The sequence below is a fragment of the Mycteria americana genome, chromosome 1 (genome assembly GCF_035582795.1).
Source record: "Mycteria americana isolate JAX WOST 10 ecotype Jacksonville Zoo and Gardens chromosome 1, USCA_MyAme_1.0, whole genome shotgun sequence".
In the NCBI taxonomy this organism is placed as follows: domain Eukaryota; kingdom Metazoa; phylum Chordata; class Aves; order Ciconiiformes; family Ciconiidae; genus Mycteria; species Mycteria americana.
In genome coordinates, this window is record NC_134365.1 from 111282432 (window position 1) to 111289540 (window position 7109).

Below are 7109 nucleotides of genomic sequence, written 5' to 3' on the forward strand. Positions count from 1 at the left end.
CTTGGCCTTCATAGACTTGAATAAAGCTACAGCACCTAGCTCCCGTGCCTTGCTGAACAGGGGCAGGCTCTACGTGCTATGAATTCAGCATGTTTAAGTACACCGAAAGCTAAAACAAAGGATTCCTCACAACAAGCATCTTACTCCAACATGCAGGGTCTTTAAGAGAGAGAGAAACCTTTGGAGCAGTGGGGGGATAACAATGCTGCCACCAAGTTCCAAGTCAGAGATAACGACAATATGACCTGCCAGATGAAGTTAGCAGTTTCACACGAAAACCTGTCATACTTGTGTTTATTTTTCTTAACAGACAAGTATAAGCTCATGCTGTGTACAGTGGCACTTCAAGCACAGCATCTGCTTTCTGATTTGTACATGAGCGAACATATTTGTTAAACTCATCCTCCAGTTGACAGACAGCCCAGTGAAACAATCAACACAGGCTGAGTTTGCCTGTCACACACATGCATAAATTAATAAGCAAAATTGCATCTAGAATCCCAAATGCCCTCCCTCTCATCTTTTTAAGATAGTCTAGAGAGCAATAATAATTCTACATCTCCGAAATATCTGTATAGCACAGGTGTCTGCACATGGTCCTGGTCAGCCTGTGCTAGCTGAGCCCACATTGAGCAGGACGGTTGGCACAGATGACCTCGAGAGGTCCCTTCCAACCTCAGCCATTCTGAGAACACCTGACCACTTTCTATATCCAACTGAACATCTTATACATTTTGTTCCTTCAACTGAGGTTTCAAGGAAAAAATGTGAAATGTCTTTCACACAGTACTCTTGAACCTTTAAATTCAGTGGGACAGTGGTAAGTATAAACTTTGTGAAACTTGAAGTTTCTCATAAAGTTCCCTCGGGAACTTTATGTTACTCTAAAGCAAAAAACCTAAAAGTTTTATACCAGGTGATTTATACGCCTGTTACTATTGAAGACAAATTTCCGACGTGCACTTCAGGAACAGACATCTCATGTAAATGGAATTATTCATTCATTTCAAACTAATAAATAATAAAATGTTGTAGCAAATCAAACCAGCAGGCAGTAAAGAGAAAGTGCTTGGCACAAACACATACATGTGTATCTGCAGTGTTACAATATACATGATAAAAATTCCCCTAGGCTAATTTCTATAATAAAGAAAATTCATAGGATTTATTACTGGTAATGATCGATGCCAGAGTTTTTGCAAGAAACCCAGGCTGCAGATAGAACATAAAGAGGATAGCATGCTTTGGACTTTAACTATACAATACAGTATTTCTTAGCAGCAAAACAAAATTTCAATACTTCTCAATAAGCTTTTCTTTTTAACTTATACAGTTGAAAGACATATGTCTGATATTATTTGCCTGAACTTTAGCAATAGAAAAAAGTCTAGTAGATGCTATTTATTCCCTACATTTAATGCAGGCTGAGAAAATTGAAAACATTCACTTTCACAGTAATAGATTTAAACAGACAAGAAATAATCTGCATTTTCTACTACATATTAGGATAATGGAAACAACATTCTTACCCATGTATTTTTTATGATATGGCCCTAGAACTATGAAGCGTAGTCACAAAGCACTGAAACATCATTTAACAAGATGAGAAAGCTGTGACTTATTTTATCTGATCCAGAAATGAGCTGTCAAAGTTAAATTGTTATGTAATTAATTGTGCATTTGCTGGCAATTTTTAAACTGTGAATGAAAGACTGTAGTGGAATTGCAAATCATTGAACTCTTTCATCTAATACATTTGAGATAATCCTTTGAAGACCACTTTCCCTGAGCAGAGTGTTAATGAGAAGCTCCTCACTTTAATATAATGTCATCTAATAAGTATAACCAAACAATATAATTTTCTAAAAAAAAAAAAAAAAAAAAAAAAAAACACCAACAACCAAACAACAAACTTAGATGGCCATCACTGCATGGATTCCATAACTGGTGTGAGATAGAGATTCAAGACCTTCAAGAAATAATTCACCTCCAGAGCGAGCACTGACATGGGACTCAGCGCAAATTTCAATTAACTGATCTACAAGCAAGATACCGCATAGGACACCCTGCCTTTATATTATTACATGCCTGCAGTTAAATAGTCTTTAGTTCCTCTCAATTTTATTCAGAGCAGAGCTAGAAGGGCTACTGATGACCTTTTAACCTTGTTTCACTCTTCATCCCAAGGGTGTCACTCCCCAGTTCTCCTCCTCCTCCCCACCCGTTCTGTATCTTCACACAATTCATTAGTTATTGACCCTTATTTACGTAGGTATGTTTTGACAGTTTTCCAGATTTTTTCTTTTGGAAGTTGAGATTTTGTGTTCTGGTTACCAATAGTCAAGACAACTCTTGAGATACTTTTGTTGGCTTTTTTCAGTCAAGGTTTGCCATTCCAAAACTTTTGCTGGGCTGTATTCCTCCTGGAGAAGTGAGGATGTGAACACAGAACAGCAAGTGGCAGAAGGAAAAAAAAAAAAAAAAAAAAAGAAAAAAAATCTGTTTCCCAAGTGTCACCCAGTCAGCACAGGAGCTGACAGTGTGAAGATGGGCAAATGCTGAACTTCTGGTGAAGTAGCTATTAATTCTGGAACCCAGGCTTGTTATTTTCCCTCTAATAAAGCTTCCTAATAAAGCTCTCCACTTGTTTATGGAGAGTTCTGTTTTTAAAGAGGCTAAAATGACTTTGCTGTTGGGTTTGTTTGGGACTTTTTTTTTTTTTAAATGTTGGAAGAAGTGAACCCCAAACAGCAGCTGAAAAGTAAAAGAAACCTTGCTTAAAAACAAATCTAATTCAGCTACCCAACATATTAAACAAGCTTCTTTGAACTATGAGCTTCTTGCCAGAATATTCTTTTAGCTGTTCATTTCAACTCAAAGACCTGAGAGTTTACGGGTATGGTAACTTTTTTAAATAAAGTATATACGAAAAGGACAGACAACTGAATGCTGAAATACTTTAATTTAAAATGCAACATAAATAAAACTCCAAGCTCTCTCTCAATAAATATACATTAGGACACTTAGTACTTGTACAGGTTCCAGGATTAAGTGTTTTATACTACATGCATTGTATCATTCTCTTTACTGCCAATTTTTACTATTTTTTATGAAGCTTGGTGCCACAGTGACTGCCAAGAACATTTTTGAAGCCTCATACATTCTGTTAAAACATCAAGAACACCATATTTTCAAAAATGAAAGCTTTACTTTAAATGATATCAAGTGAAACTTCTTTTAAAATTTTATCAAGCAGTGTTTTTATTCATATCCTGTTTTCTAGTAAGTAAATCTACCTTTTGTAATGGAATACAAAAACTGGTTTTGAGTTTGGTGCTAGGATCATTTTTAATTCCTACACGATGGGGGGTGAGTTCTGGCCCACCTAGAGCAGCAGGTGCCGGCAGCACCAACAGTTATCTGCATCAAAGCTTGTTTCCAGGAGATGACTTCTGAGGTTCTCAATTACACATACATTCATTAGAAAGTTCTCATTATTCAAAACTAAAGCTTCCTGGAAATCAATTCTTGAGGATTTAACCTGTTGCAGATTACCAACACTGACCCTTCTACATAAAACAAACCAAGCAACCACCCCACACAAACCACACACCTGCCATCAGAAGCATTCTTCCTATATAGCTACTTACAGCCCATAACTAACCTTTTAGTATCCTTCACGTTAAAAAAATTCCTAGATCTTGAATCGTATTAGACCATTAATTCAAGAGTTTAACAGTGTGATTGTCTCAGTTTCTCTTAGTTTTTCATATAACAAAAATATAACATCTACTTTTGCAACACAAGTTCTACTTGGAAGTTCAAACTACATCCTGTACCTGCTCTCCTTTACCTCTCTCATCTCTCCTATTGATCTTTGGTTTGCTAAGCTAGGAGAACTGAAGACCAGCAGAACACCAGCATTCTGTGTGTATGGCACATGAACACAATACCTGAAGAATAAAAGGTCTCATCTCCTACATCAGGTCTAATTTCCTATATATTGCTGCCCAATATGGAACAATTAATTTCTTGTTCCCCATAAAAACCTTTCAAGGAAAGCTGGTTTTTCACCCCTCAAAGATGTAGACTAGCAATCCTGGGGAAAACAGCTACAGAAAATGCAGTTCACAGAAAAGGCAGATACTTTTCAGGTCGTAAAACACAGTCACGGAAATACCTTTAGGCAAATTCATGCAAATTACTCATAAGGAAAACCTAAATCTACACTTAGATAGTTCACACAGTTTTCATTAGAATTTTCAAGCCCTTTTATTACCTCATACAAAAACGTAATGTTTTTGTCACTTCACTAATAAGAACCCTTTTGTCCTCACATACTTAGCACCTGTTAGTTTCATAAATTATTACCACAGATTTTCTACTTCCTCATTAATAATAGTCAGTCTGCTCAAGTTATCTCCTCCTGTACTTAATGCTAGAAGTATTCTTATATTCTGTTGTATGATTTCTGAAAATGACATTGTAGTGGACTCTTTAACTATGGTATGTGTTATGTTTAATTGTGTATGGTTTGACATATCTTGAATCTCTCCAAAATAGGCATGACATGAAATATTTTCTGATTATTGGCCAAAGTGGAATGTCTGCATGCTTAATATCTTATACTTTTTGTGGAAGCCAATGAAGATTAATTCTAAAGAAAAATACAGTATTTGTAGATTGCATTAACTTTGCACAGTGTCTTTGCCTGCAAGGAGGATTTATGACAAATGGAAATATAATTAATTGAAAGCAAAGCATGCTTTGTGATGAATTTAAATTCCACAGCTCATGTAGAAGTTCAGCTGTATTCCGAAGCCTTATGTGCAGTTGCCCCCCCGCACCCCTTTTTTTTTTTTTAAATGCTGTGGCTAAATTGAAGCAGGCAGCAAACGTTTCACTTTTCAATTAGCCAATACGTGTGGCAGGAACACACCCAAGGAGAGAATACCTTAAAGAAACACTCTACTGGTTTCTTCTTCCATCAAGAGTTTCTGCAAAGGGTGTTGCCTAGACAAATGAAGGCAACCAGACCACTTTTCAAAAATGTAACATATTATTGGTTAACAGCCTTTTTTTTTTTAAGGCTACTTGCCAATTTTAAAGTGGCTAAGATTAACCATTCCATTAAAAACAAACAAAACAAATCCTCCCTTCAAAATATAGTGTTGTTATCCATTAGCAAAGCTGCATAATGTCCAAGAGATAAAGGTTAAGTACTAAATCGTGTTCAGTTGCTTTAAAAAAACTACTGGTACTTTGATAGGGTAAGGGTACATGCTGATAGTGTGTTTTCAAATGTATTTTGAGAACTTTATTATGAGACATGCAGCAGTCACTTTGTATTAAGGCTGAAGCTTCTTTCATTAAAGCTAAGCTCCACCCACCCCTCCAATACAGACTGCTGAACCAGAAATAAGATTTCTCTTCACAGTTCAATAATTTTTTTCTTTTATACATATATACAAACCACCTTTCCCTTCTGCCTATAAAAAGTAACATCAAATTTGCATAGGCAGAAGTGAGAACATGAGTTTTAGGTGTACCATTCACACACATGCCTCTCTTTCTTTCCAGCACAGTACACCTTGGTCTCAAGAACAAAGGCTTTGGGCTTGTTGTTTCTTCAGAAATCACTCAAATTTCTCTAAATGCCTTTACACACCCACAATGAGGATACAGAAGACAGGTCTAGCCCCATCACCATTTAGTTCTTTCATCACAACTGAACTCAAACATCTACTAGAACTCCACAGCAAGGAAACAGTAAGAAGGAAGGAACAACTGCAATGTAACACAACATGCCTGGAGAGCTTTCACTGTCCTACCCCCAATTATTCTTACTACACCACCTGAATATGTAACAGGTGGTAGTGCACAAGCAAAAATTGCTAAAGCTTGTCATCTGAGTTTAACCTAAGTTTGGATCAAAGAGCAGGCCTATCAGAGACTTGACGCAGAATCCCAGGTGAGCGCTCACCAGCTCTCTGCAATAGGATGCTTCACAGGACAGCAGTACAGATTAGCTTTATTTCGCTGGAATGAGCTTCAGTTTCATTTAAAGGATATGAACTGATTACCTTAAAACAATTAATACATTCTGCAACACATTCTGATAATCTTTGGAGACACATTAAAAGTACATCTATATTTCATTAATACCTACTTACCTAAAAGGAGATATGAATTGTAGGTGATGATTTCCTCTAAAGGAAAGTTTTACAGTATATTTAAAGTAGAGTTGGGGGTGCAAGCTGGGACTGCAGAGTGTTCAGAAATGGTTACAGGAGTTCCTGCAGGCAATACCTCTCTCCCTAGTTCTCCTATCCCAAATATTTGCTCTCCAGAAAAGAAATTTTTCTCCAGCATAAGTAACATAGAACACGGTGTTAGGACTCCCACTTTGTTGTGGCTTTTATGGGCACTGACTTGCCCCACAAATTTCCTCTTCTCATGATAGTCCCATTAATACCAGATTAATCACATGAAACCTACCCTAGCACATGTACTCTCCAAAATGCAATAAATTTTGAAAATACACATGCATAGAAGACATGTTCTAATATGTCTGAAAGTGCATGGGTAATTTTTAAGGAACTATTGCAACTTTCTTCATTTACACTGCCAGCCAAAAGGACAAGTTTTATATTTCAGAGCACCAGCTCTGAACTAGGAACAGCAATTCAACTTGACCCAGTCCAAGAATTCCGCAAGCCTATTCAGTCTTTTCTTGCATTTTTTTTCCCCAACATCTGAAGCATTTGCATTAGAAGCATTTGCTGCTTCTAATGAGAGGAAGTAAGGCTACCCAGAGATTCAAGGGGAATCGCAACAGAGCTTTTTTCCCTCCTCTTGCCCAACCAGAGCGGGGCATTGCCTTCTCCCTGCGCTACCAGGGAGGGATCAGCAGACCAGCTCCAGGGATAGCTGTGCTTCCTGTGTGTGCCAGATGCAATCTACTGCTGCTCCAGTCGGGCTGATAAGGGAAATTGCAACAAACTTTTCATCCTTTTCATCTCAGCAAATTCTGAATGGGATTTCACATGGGACACACACACACTAAGTGTAGTCTGAGGAAATGCGGAATATCAGAGGTCTGCTAGAAA